Source organism: Hipposideros armiger, unplaced genomic scaffold (genome assembly GCF_001890085.2).
Source record: "Hipposideros armiger isolate ML-2016 unplaced genomic scaffold, ASM189008v1 scaffold_205, whole genome shotgun sequence".
NCBI lineage: Eukaryota > Metazoa > Chordata > Mammalia > Chiroptera > Hipposideridae > Hipposideros > Hipposideros armiger.
The window spans coordinates 67501-81416 of NW_017731555.1; positions in this window are offsets into that span (position 1 = coordinate 67501).

Here is a 13916-nt window from a genome sequence, read left to right on the forward strand (position 1 = left end):
CTTCAGACCTATATATTTCTGTGAGAAAAGAACAAAAGATTTTTTTTGCTAAGCATTTAAAAACAAAAATGAAAAAAAAAGAATTAAAATTGTGGTTGTGATTAGAATAGAGAAACTGTGTATACATACATAGTCCCTGCTTTGGATGGGGAGCTTTTCATTTATCTGATTTGCAATTTTGTCATTGTTTCCTCACTGTTTGCTTTCTCATTTCAGGGGAGGTGGAGTTGAGCTGAGTGTTAAAGGAACCTGTGTGTGCGCGCATGTGCATGTGCACCCAGGTGTATCTTGGGGGAAGATGAGCATTGCTGTGTGGTAGCTGTTATGAATTGAATGTTTGTGTCCCCCCCAAATTCATATGTTGAAATTGTATCCCCCAATATGATGGTATTAGGAGATAGAGAGGGCCTTTAGGAAGTAATTAGGAGTAGATGAGGTTGTGAGTTGGAACCCTTATGAATGGGATGAGTGTCCTTGTCAAGTCAGGAGAGCACTTGCTTCCTCTCTCTGCTCTCCATCATGTGAGGAAGTGGCGGGAAGGCTGCAGTCTGCACCCAGGAGAGGGCTCTCACCGGAACTCGACCATACTGGTCCCCTCCTTGATCTTGGACTTCTGGCCTCCAGAAAGTGAGGAATAAATTCCTGTTTTTTATAAGCCACCCAGTCTGTGGTGTTCTGTTATAACTACCCAGACTGACAAAGACAGTAGCCTTATACTCACTCAAATCATGCAGGTGGAACTAAAGAAATGATTCCTTGTTTTTATCAATAACTTTAGTTTTCCTTGCTTGAATCCAATTAAATTATTCACAAAGCATTTTCTGGAAAAAATGAAAATCTGGAATTCAACCTCCTTTCTTAATTGTGGGCTTGAATAAGCAGGAGGATGAGTGAAAAAATACTTAAAGTCTATAGTGGCTTGCTATGGAAATGTAAAAGAGAAGAGCACATATTAAACATTTTCTATATTGTTTTATGAAAACAATATAGAAGCGGTATTACACATATTATAGAAAATTGTAAAAGTGGTGTTACACATCTTATAGAAAATTTAGCAAATTGCAATAAAACAAAAAGTAGGAAAAAAAATTAAACTTAAGTTCCATCTCCTAAGGACAAGCACAGTTAACATTTTGACTGTAGTTTTCTTTTTCTAGGGTTAGGATTTTTAAAAAAATCAATTTTATAACTCAAAAAGGCCTTATAAAAGTTAAAAGCTATAAAAAAGTCATTTCCTTGCTAATATATCAATATTTGGTAATATATATTTAAAGGTAAAACATAATAAAAAGACATGGTATAACTTTAAGTCAAGATTGCTAACAGCTATGTTGTCCTTTAGTTAGCTACAAACTGTATCTGAGATACCACATCTGGAAAGCTATCTTCAAGGGATAATATGAACTGCAGAAAGAGAGACTCAAAGATATTTTTCACGGAATTACTTATTGGGAAATTGTTAGCTAATGGTATCATATCCATATAATCTAATACTCAGCTACTAAAATATATATTTATAAAGATTAAAAAAATAATATATTAATAGGAAATGACCATCAACCAATGTTAAGAAAAAAAAGCAGATTTCAAAGTTTTATGTAAAATATGATCTCAATTATGTTTTTACAAAGTAGAAGAAATGTGGTACCAAAACATATCATCAAACACTACAAGAGCTGTTACAGCTTAGATTATGAATAAATCCAATGTTATTCCTATAATTTTCTGTATATTCAAACATTTCCTACAATAAATATCTATTTCTTTTATAACTGTATTTTTGAAAATAAAAACTAGAACACGAACTATTACTTTGCCCCATTTTCTGGGAACCATACTTGGAACACAAAGGAAGAAGTTAATAGCACCAAGGATCCCTTCCTCAGAACATTTCCTGTGTTTCTAATCACATGGCAGCTGTTGGCTCGATAATAGTCTGTTCTGAGGTTTATGGAAGCCACATATTTTAATTGAGTGCTTTGAAGAGACTTAAGAACCACATAGAAAGCAAAGGAGGGGCCCTCTCTCTGGCAGCTAGCTTGTAACACAGTTTGAAATGCTTTTCAGGGATGGTTACAGCCCTCCCTGTTAGTATCCACCTTTCTCAGGAATCAGCAACCCAGAAACAGGGCTCCTGCAAGCCTGGGCATAAAAACTCATTTATGGAGGAAGCCTTGTGGGACCGGCGCTGGCCTGCGCTGTGCCTTCTGCACAAGGCTCTTTCTTCATCAAGGCCCGGCCCTTCCCAAGCTTACAACAATAGGACTCCAGAAGCTGGCAGGGTGTTTTTTTACTTTCCTCCTGGAGCCTAAAAGTGACACCCATTTTTGATTGTGCAAAAGGTCTGAATTGGGAAAGCCTCCTCTCTGGGCTAGGCCTGCCTACCCTTCTACTGTTCACTATGAAATTTTCCCTGAGGGCACATCAGTGGCTTCAAAAGGCCTTTCCTTCAATCACAAAACCCAAAAATAGGAACCTGGGGTTTTTCTCTACTTGGTGGGGGCAGGTGGTCAGACAGAGGGGAGGGACTTACACCACAAACTGTTAGTGGTATTAGTGTAATATAAAAAAAGATACTCATTTTTCTTACTGGGATGGCTGGAAGGGAGGAGATGAGAGGGGTCATAGAAGAAAGGGGGTACAGGGGTCTTTCAGAGGCCATTCAAGGGCCTGGATGGTCCAGGTGGGACATGTAGGTCTTGTGACATTTGTGATAAGATGGAAGTCATCTGATCAATTTGGCAATGTTACTTCAAAATAGGGAATGTCATAAAGTCCCTGATTAGAGGAGATGCTGGACGCTGTCCGAGTTGGCTTGGATTGGTGTTTAGAAGGCAGGACTCAAGGGCTGGTTGTCATTTATGTATCCTTCTTCAGTACAACAGGAAATGAACAAACCATAAACCACCACCAATGAAAAAGACACTTGCATGTCTGTGCAAGGAAGCTGGCACTCCTGGGGTGTCGAGCCATGGGGCTGATGCCTTGCTCCTGCTGAGCTAGAGCTGCAGTTGCTGATGAAGAGTCATTGGTAATTCTTCATAGGTTGGGGCTGTGCTGGGAGTGGAACTAGAGGCTGGATTCCTGGCCTTGCACCTCCCTCACTGGTTTGTCTCAGCCCTGCCCCCTGAAATCTACATTCCTCCTGCCTTTCCCCACCATGCCTTCCCTTCCAGGCCAGTCTTTCATCTCTAGGAACTTATTTTTTCTGTCTTATGGGAAAGGCTCACCTGAAACCAGGGCGAGTCTTTAGCTGTTTGGCCCTCCCCCCACTCCACCTGCCAGATCTCCATCCTTACCCCGTTCTCACCTCCTTGCTCCTCCTGGCTGTTCCCAGAAACACAGTGTCATCTCCGTTCCCTACTCCAGGACCAGAAAGCGCTTCCCTGGGTGAGTCAGAACTTCATTTGCATTTATTTCCCTCTCATTGAAAGGGGATAGGGAAAAAGGCTTACGTAATAGCTATACGTTTCAAAATGAAATTACCTTTAAAGTTTTTCTGATTATAAAAATTATGCATTCTCATAATAAAAAAATTGAAAGAATACAGAAAAATTGTAAGGAAAAAAGCAAAAAAAAATCCACCTCAAATCTTGACATTTGTTGATAACCATGATTAACATTTTAGTGAACATTCTTTATTTTTTGCTCCCTTACCACACTGCCCTTCCCCCTAAAGAGATTCATTCTTTCCTGTATTTTCAAATGGGAATATACTATATGTTATGTTTTTTTTTAAAGTGGTTTTAAAATTTTAGAAACCTCAATCATTTATTCTTTAATCCATTTTCTTTTATATTCAACAATGTGTCTGAAATTTTTTTTCATATTGATAAATATAGAGCCACATTGTTATTTCTGTGTTTGTATAGTATTTACATTGTATGGTATACCTTAAGTTATTTAAAAACACTTGATAGATATTTCATTTAATTTTAATTTATGTTATTAATAGTACTCTATTTTTTATTAGTAGTAGTAATAGAAGTAATAGAATAAAAATATGAGGTACAATATTTACAGACTTTCCCAAATATCTTGGCTACAAAAATTTGTAGAAGTAGAATTATTAGGTTCAAAGTATGCACATTTAATATTTTGATTTATATAGCTAAATTGCTTTTTATTGAGTCCTTTTATTTTTTTTTATATACTCCCATAATGAGAAAAGTTTTTGATGCCACCACAGCTACCCTCTTGTGATATGTTTCAGAGTGTACAAAGTTGATTTAGTACTTTCCTCTGAAAGACGGAAGTATACAGCTGCTTTTCTTCTTAAGTTCTTTGTAAAGAACTTAAGTGCATGCTTGTGGCAAGTTGACTCACCTTTCTGGGGCTCTGCATCTCATCTGTGCAATTCAGTCTTGGATTAAATGCCCTCCAAGATCTCTTACATGTTTCAGATTTATAGTTTTATGATGCCAGGGGAAAAAAAAAAACCAGGCAAGCATCTTACTGTTGCCTGCCTTATTTTTTATATTTTATTTTATTTTTTCAGTGTTCCAATTGGAGTTCTATTTTAGTTATAGATTAATTTGGGAATGATTAACAACTATCCAATGTTAAGCCTCCCCATTCTATCATGAAATTGTTATTGGATGTTATTTCTTCATGAAAATAGTACGTATGAGATGGATTATATCCTTTTTTGCCTGCTGCCTACACTCTTCCCTCAGCCCCTAATCAAGGGCTCTTTATCCCCAAAGTGCCTGCCTCTTCTAATAGTGTCCATGTACTTTGATATATGTGAATATAAGCAAAGATATTATGTGTGCATACAGTACATATAAGCATATACATATATGTTTGTATGTGTGTGTGTGAGTGTGTGCATGCTCACACACATGCACTTTTGCTCATTGCATCTTGCCAGCAGCTTGCCTAATGAGAATGCTGAGGCATTTTGTTAAACCTTGATTGAATGCCTTGGTTCAAAGGAATTCCACTGCTTATTTCAATGTCACTCAAGCACCCTCTCTCCTGAACTTATATAGTCCATTCTACTCAGTTTTTCAGCTTCCTTGCCTAGCGGGTATCTTGAACTTGACATGTCTAAAAGAGAGTTCCTAATGTTTCACACACCCTCCCATACCTGCTCCTCTCACAGTCGCCCCCATTTTGGTAGGTGGCAGCTCCATTCTCCCAATAGACACCTTGGTGTCATCCTTGCTTTCTCTTTCTCTCACTCTGGCCAAATCTGTTCTCCCTGCAGACATGTCCAGTACCTGGCCATGTCCCACCACCTACACTGGTACCATCATGGTCCAAGTCCTCATCAACTTGCACCTGGATAATTACATGAACCTTTAAAGTGGGTGCCCTGACTTCACCCTTGTTCCTCCATCATTTATTCTCCATAAAGCAGTCAGAATGATCTTTGAAAAAAAAATAACTTTATTGAAGTATAATTTATAGACCATAAAATTAACCTGTTTTAAGTATGCAATTCAATAATTTTTAGTGCATTTACAGGATAGGATAGTGCAACCATCACCAATATCCAGTTTTAGAACATTTCAATCACTCCCCCAACATCCCCCATGTCAATCCCCATTTTGAACCCCAGCCGCAGGCAAACCCTAATCTGCTTTCTGTCTCTATAGATTTGCATATCACATAGAACTCAGAAGTGAGGGCCCCATGTGGCAACACTGGGTGGAGAGTAAGTCCTATGGAGACATGAGAGACCAGATCAGGGATTTAAAAAGACATGCGGCACCTGCACACTCCAATGCAACCTGTCCCTACTCTCCTCTGCTCCTCAGCCAGTCAGCAATGCGGATTCAGCAGGCTGACTCAAGGGCCTGCAGGATCCAGGGAAGGAACTTCAACAGACAAGCAGGCCAGTGTGTATGAGATGTGAGGGAGTGGTGGGGACCACGGGGAATCACAGAGCCCAGGCCCTGCCCCACTGTAGCCCTGCAGGGAGGTAGGCTCAGGGTTTTGTCAAATCTTCTGATTTCAAGAGTAGTCTGGGGCTGGCCAAGTGCTGCGTTGGTTAGGAGTTGGCTTGGGACACCAGCTCTGAGCAGCAAGGCCCCGGTTTGGATCCCACATGAGGGCCAGTGACACTGCGCCCTCTATAGCTAAGATAGTGAACAACAGCTCGACCTGGAGCTGGGCTGCCGTGAGTTGCCAGTGATGGCTTAGGCTGCAGTGAGGCTGGCGGCAGCTGGTGTGCGCTTTTGTGAGCGTCTGTCCAATCAATGGCCAGCAAGTGACTGCCTCACCCTGGAAGAGCACAAGATAATACCAACATGGGCCAGTGAAGTGATGTCCTCCACAACTAGACTGAAGAACAAAAGGACAGCAACTTGTCTGTTCCCTTTCCCCAATTCCCCAACACTGTTCCCCTCCCCCAATTCCCCAATAAAATCTTAAAAAAAAAAGAATAGTGTGAAATCTAGATTCTGTGTGAAATCTTGTGTTTAAAAAATATTGACAGCAAATTAAAACACTTTTTTTTAAACATTGCACCAAATACACTGTGCAGACCAACTGAATGGGCATGAGGCTGTGTATGCACCCTCTGGTAGGGTTGAATCTGTTGGTTAGAATAAAGCTTCCCCTGTCGGTTAGAATGAAGTTATCTAACTGTGCTGTATTGTAATGCAGCCCCTCCCTAGTCTGCATGTTTTAAGGTGTCTTTTCCCTCTAAGATTGTCCTTAAAATCTTGTTTCCTCTGCATACAACCCTCCTTATTCCTGGGTTCCTAGGCATGGTAGTTGGACTTGGCAGGCAGTTACTTAGAATTTCTACTCAAGTGCTCTTTCAAAAGGACTTTTTAATTAAAAAGTTAGATCCCCAAGATTTACTGAGTACCTGGTTAGCCTGCAATTCCATTACAAGCCGAGAAAAATGTCTGTAACTGTTTGTTGGTTTATGTTCTTATTTAGTTTTAAGGACAGACAGGGACACAAGTAACCAACACTGGCTGAAATAAAGAGTGATGGGTAGAGGGGTTCCAGGTGAAATATGTCTGGCCCTGAAGACGGGAGGGACCTCAGGCTGCAAATGGCCATGGTGCTGGGATGGTCAGTGACCTCGCTTGTCAGATGTGGACAAGAAGGCGGTTGTACCAACAGTCACAGGAGCTGAGAAAAAGGGTAATGATTAAAGGGGAGACTCACGTTGTCCTGTCTGTGGACTAAATGAGTTGACTATGAATACATCAACGCAGAGCAAGAATGATGCACAGCTAGAACAAAAGTCCTTCCTTTCTCAGAAGAGATGGAAAGTAGTGTTTAAACTTTGTTACTAGTAGGTACATTATCTCTTGTAGGACTCTTTTCTAGGGTAAGGGTGGGTGGAGTATTAACATCTCAAAGAGAGTGTTAAAGAACACATATACTTTGTCTCCACACTTAATTTTCCTTTGACCACAGTCATAGATACATTTTATGGTGACAGTTATTGGCAGAGTGGTTAAGGGTGTGGGCTCAGGACTTGGTCAGACTTCCCTCCAGATCATGGCTCTACCACTTCCTAGCTCCATGGTCTTGGGCAAGTTTTTTCACCTCTTTGAGCCTCAATTTACTCATCAGCAAAATGGGTATGATAATGCTTACCTTATAGTGTTTTTGGGAAGATTAAGTGCAGTAATCCAAGCTCTGTGCCTGGAATGTAGTACATGCTCAATAAATGTTAACGGCTGTTATTGGAACCATCATTATGGTCACTGTTACTAGAGTTGAAAGTGGTGTAGAGGCCAGTGGTCTAACTTCATTATGTCAGAGATGAAGAAACTGACACCGAGTGTTCATAGGCTCCTCCCCGCAGCCTCATAGCTGGTTCCTGGCAGAGCCAGCAGTACAGCCTCTGGAGTTCTTTTCTCAAACTTCTCTTCCTGGTGGCTGAAGTTTGCCATCATTCTCGTCTCTCTGCCAGGTGGGATATTGGGATGGAGTTCCCTTCAGAGTTCAAAGGGAAGGAAATCATATTTTCTAAGCTCCATGGGGCCAGGGACCATGTCTGTCTTGGTCCCTTCCATATCCCTAGTGCTACAGTGTCTGCCATTTAGTTGGTGCTCAATAAATAGGTAACAAACAGACATATGTGCATTACATTAAGCCTAACTCTGGAAGGAGATGGCTACAAACCCATCACAATGGGAAACGGGCCGCCCATGAGCACTGACTCCTCCCTTGGGGTTTGTTTCTGGGCACATTTTCTCATGTCTTTCCTGTGCTCCCAGAGCTAGTGGAACAAGGAGCAAGGCGATTTACCTGAGGGGCCACTGCATTCCACGCTCACGTTCCCTCTTTCCATTTTCTCCCACTCCTCCTCTTTCCTTCTCTTCTCTTCTTTCTCATTTCTTTTTCTCTACTTTCAACTCTATCTATTCTTCTATTTAACCAAGATATGCTGGGTCATCTTACAGTAATAAATAAAAGTTTATCTATCAAAGTTTATTTCTCACTTAAGCAACATTATCTGGAAATCGGGGTGACAATCCAGGATAAATGTCTTCCGCGTGTTGGCTCAGCATGCCAGCCTTCTCCAGTCTTAGGGCGCGCCCCATAGAAACAGGTGCTGCCCCTCTCCCCTAAGCTGAGTATGGAGCCCTCAGGGGGCTCATGCTGGTTTCAATGCGCTGCCCCATTTCACTTACATCCACTCTGTCATGGACTAGTCACATGGACCCTCCTGAGGACTGGGAAAGGTCATTCCTCTATAGACCTGGAAGGTTCCAGAAGGCCAGCAGGAGCTGGGTGGGCATTAGAAGGCTCTCCCACCATTCTTTCTTATACCTCAGCCCTCCTCCTCATCTGTTTTCCCTTCTTTCCTCTTCTCTCCCTCCCTCCTCCATCACCTCCCCCCACCCTTCACCTCACTCCTGCTGCTGTCCTGTATCCTCTCACTCCACACAAAGCAGGTGCTTACCAGCAATGATGCCATGGCGCTCTGGTCTGCTTGATACTGAGTTTCTTGCCTGGATGGAGACAAGGGCAATAGAGTTTTCCTCCTCCTCTGGGATTCACTGGGTACTTATGACAAAATCCTCCTGTTGTCCCAAGCACTTGTTTCAGAGGCTGAAAGGACTTGCACATGCGCTTGGGAGACACCAGATAGGCCCAGAGACATTCCCTTCTCCCTTCAGGAGTCAGTCCTTTCAAGGACCCACCCATCCCAGCCAGGGCTCAGTGGAGCAAGGTGTGCATTTGGAAGGACGTGTGTTTGATGCTGTGCACAGGACCTAGGCACTGGCCATTCGTCATTCAGTTAGCGTAAGGAGTGATTGGTTGAACTTCTTTAGAGTGTCAAGAAGGTCTCCAGCTGAGTGTTCCAGATCACCACAAAGGCCTTCCAGTGCTGTGAGTTAAGATGGAGTCTTTTTTTTTTTTTTACCACATTTGCAAGAGATGAAGAGAGCTTGGGTGGCAGACAGCTGGGAGGCACATGGCACCTGGAGCCAGGTTGCCTTATGCTGCCATTGATTTATCATGTCTGTTAGGTAAGACTCTTTTCCACTGGGACTCAGCCCCCTTTCCTGCAAAGGGGGTGGTTGAACAAGGCGAACTTTGAAGCAGTTTCTAGAGCTATGATTCTCTGAGTTGGGCATATCTTGCTTGCCATGGAGGAATACTGCATATGGCCACGAATAGGATGTATTATTTGAGGACTCAAAAGGGCCCCATGGCCTCACTGTTCACAGAAAAGAAGAAACAGAAACAGGTTGAGGGGTGGATTAGGGTATGTGGAAAAATGAGGTGTGAACATGCAGCCCCAGGTGGAGGGTTTGATGATCTTAGATTTATTAATTGCTTATTTTCCTCAACAAGTAGCTCAGATTATCTGGTCAGTTTTTTTTTTGGTAGTCTCTCCTCTCCCCTCCTCCCCCCTTGAAAATGCTGAGAATGGAAATATTAGGGAATTTAGAACTAGCTTGTTGAGATATTTAGTATAGACACATTAGCCATTGGTGATTTCCCCCAAAGTTGAAGGTTATAATTTTTCTACTCTTCTTAAGAAATAATGGTCTCTTGGAATGTGCAAGTAAATTAGTCATACAGTGTCCTGAGAACTGGTCTCTGTAATACATCCTGGTCTCTGAAAAAGAGCTGCCGTTGTATAATGGATTTTAGAAGTCTCCAAAGCTGGTTCAACTAACATATTTGTTAGTCTAATAAATGATATTGCTCTTGTCAAGATTTTTCCATATAGCACAATTTAATAGAGGAATCAATAGTTTCTCAGACATGACAAAAGGGTCTGGGTGTGCTTTGATGGGAGACACAGAGTCTCTTGTTCTAATAAAGACAAAATGGAAAAAAAAAAGTTTTTTCTCCCCTCTTTCAAGTGTATTTTTATAAAGCTAAAATATACATGCCACTTTCTCTAGGAAAATATTTGTTTATCAATATTTTCTCCCACCATGTCTTTTCACTCTGTTATTACACATGAATATGCATTTGGTTTTCATCTTACTCCTTCCCCTTGTTTGATGAGCTGTCACTAGTACACGTTTCTTCAGGGAAGAAACTCAAGTCTGAAGATATTTTGATCCATTGGGTCTATGGACTATTTCTTTAGAAATCTTTTTAGAAATGTTTTGGGCAAACATTGGCACCTACCTACATTTCTTCTTATAGCTTTTAAAAAGTCCCTACAGTGGTTTTGTACAGTGAGAGACCGTCTGCTCCAGCAGCTAGTGTGTTAACTGGCATATGAAGGAGGTTTTAAGGGTGCGTTCACCAACCCCTGAGCCCTGCCACCATATTGATACCTTCGCAGACTTCAGTTAATGGCTTGAACAAATCCCTTTTGGAGTTGTTGAAGCTGCTTGGGAGGAAACTGCTTTGGTATTGAGAATATTAGAACATCTGTGTGTCTCTTCCTCAGCCAAAACATTTAGTTTATGCCTTGGAATGTGTTATTCGGAGGATGTCTGCATTTCACGGCTACAGGTTCTACCTCCTGGCAGAAACAACTTGCTGACATTGTCCCTTAGTAGTTATCCCGAAATAACACCATCTTCACATATGAACCCAAGCATGGGTCAGAAAATGACTGTTGGGGACAATTTCTATCAAACCGATGAGAGGCTACTCTTTGAAAAGCTTACTAAAACAGCTGAGATTATTGGTCATAACTGTCTGTGGAGACAGAAATAGTCTCAGAACATTTCCAGTGAGAAGACAAATGAGTCATCCATGTGTTAGGCAAGATAAAATTGACTGTCGATATTAGCTGTGTTGGGAGGAGTGGTTCCCAACTTGACTACATGTTAGAATAACCTGGTGGGCTTTTTAAAAAATGCCAGGGTTTGGCCTTCTCCCTACAGTTTGCTGATTGAGCTGGTCTGGTGTGGGGCCTGGGCAATACTTTGTTTCTCCCTTTTCCTCCATTTCAGGTGATTGTAATGTGCAGTCGGGCTGAGAACCATGAGCCTAGAGCTGTGCTACTCAAGTGTGGCTCCTTGGTCATCATCAGCAGCAGTAATGCATTGGAATTTCTTAGAAATGCAACTGGGAATGGGGCCCAAGAAGCTGGATGTTTTCAGCTTTCCAGAAGATTCTGAAGCCTTACCCATGATTCTCAAATGTTAGCATACATCAGAATCACCTGGGAGGCTTGTTAAACTACAGGTTGCTGGACTCCACCCCCCGAGTTAGTGATCAGTAGGCCTGGGATGGAACCTGGGAACGTGCGGTGGGAACAGGCTCTCAGGTGCTGCTGGTGCTGCTGGTCTGTGGTCCACGCTGGGGGCAGCCTTAGTCCAGACGCGGCTTGGGGGCTTGGACTGTCTCTGAATTTGCTGCAAAGGTGGATGTCGGAAGACATTAGAATCTCAGTTCTCATGTAGATGGACTCACAGAACTAATGGCTTTGGCTCAGACTGCCTCCCTGACCCCGCCACCTTTTCTCAGCAAGGCTGCAAAGCATGGGATAAAACTCCAAAAGTCAAGCGTTATCACAGATGATTGCTGCTGCTTTGACTATTTTCACTAAGACACTTTGCCAGTTTTATCAAGGTAAGATGAATTAACTTGAAAGATCTTCCCCCTCCTCTGTATTGATTGGTTGTTTAAATGTATTAGGCAAATTGATAGAAGGTTTTGATTGTTAGACACACTTCATAGTAGAATCTGTTTCTGCCTCAGTGATAGGAGTAGAACATAAACTAATATCTTTAGGTAACTGGAGGTAATGTTTTTTCCATTTCGCTGATAGACTGGATGATATTTAAGACAGTGGTTCTCGATATATGTTTGGGATGGAGGTGAGGGGAGAGTGAAGAGTCCTCTCCAGGTGATTCTGCTAAAACCCTCAGGTGATAAGAATTACTTTGGAGCAGGGGTCACAAACTGAACTGTCTCCAGGACTGGGTGATGGGGGGGCCAGGTACTGGGGGTAGTGGGCCCTCTGCCTGTCTGCAGAGAGCAGCCCTTCTCCCACTCTGGCTGATTTCGGCCATATGGGAATTCTGCACAGCTTGGCCAGAGTGTCTGGTTTTAAAAGGAAAGGCAAGAATATTACTTCTCTTCTGAGAAATTTCCTGATCTTTGAATGTGGGCAACACATTTTTAGAATGTAAGACGCTTGTGATGACCAAATAAAACACACTTGGGGGCAACCAGTTTGTGACCTCAGGGTGCCCTTCTCTGACATCCCCCTAAGAGTCATTCAAAGAGAGTCCTATTCAGAGTAACCTAAGAAGTACACCCAATTTCCTGGGTTTGCTTTCTAGCACTGTGATTCCGTGGACTTTAACGGCAACAGGGCAAATGTGATTTTGCACACTTTTAAAAAACGACAAATATCTCAGGCTCCAGCTTACGTGCTTCCAGATTTTAATGTAATAATCATCCTTGGTATAACATGTTTCTTTGGAAATGGAATTTGGATGCATTTCAATTTTTAATGCGTGGCATTAGTAAGATGGGGGTTGGAAAAGTTTCAAACTCCACAGAAGAGTATCCACAAAAGAACATTCAAAGCAATCACTAAAAATCTCAGTGGTATATGCTTCAGTTATTGGATCTTGGGTATTCAGGGCTGACTATATCTTCCTGCATATTGAATTATTATAGCATTAAATTCCTGTAACATTTAGGAAATAGATGGCTGAGAAGTGACTGAAAAGAGGAATTTAAAAAGCAGGCATCACATTCCTTTTTATTATGTTTATCTGTCCTCTCAAGGACAGAAGAGGCGCTTTCCATCTGTTTAAATCTCGGACTGGCATATCCAGCCCTGAGGTGCTGGTGGCTTTGTGGGGCTCAGTGGCACACCGGACTTTGTATGTAACCCCTCAGACCCTCCGTTTCATTAGGGGAATCTGCTGTTGCACGTGCTCTTTCCTATCTTGTGATAACAGTTTTCTCTGCTTTCGGCTGACTTTGCTGATCGTTTTGTAGTTGTACATTGTCTGAAGCTGCTGACAGCGTGGGGAGGTGTGAACACAGCATAATGGTAGCTCTGTGGTAATCCCATTTCGTTCCCTTTATACGTTGAATTTCAGTTTTTGTGGCCTCTGAAGAAATGATTTGGTATGTGTTGGCTGGTTGACACGGGGAACATTTCCAGGGATGAGATCCAAGGTTGTCACTATTACTCCGGCAACATAAATATCAAATAATGGTTAGAGGGATTTCCCCATGGTCCCCACCAGCGTATGGGAAATAGGAGTCAGCTAAGATACTCACATCTGGCTAATAAGAAAATGGTGTTTTGTTTCACTCTTACTATTCTCCTTGTGTTTTTTTTTTTTTTGTCTTGGAGTCCCTGTGGAGAAGATGGAATTTGTATGTTCTTGGCCCTCTAGCCAAATGCCATCTAATCTCTCCTTAACCATGAATAAAGCCTTTACAAACACAGGTATACTGGAGAAATCTGAAATGGGGTAAGAATGCAAGCATGTTGCAGTTTGAAGAACAAGCATGTATATTTTTGCCTGATGTAATTTTTGTAC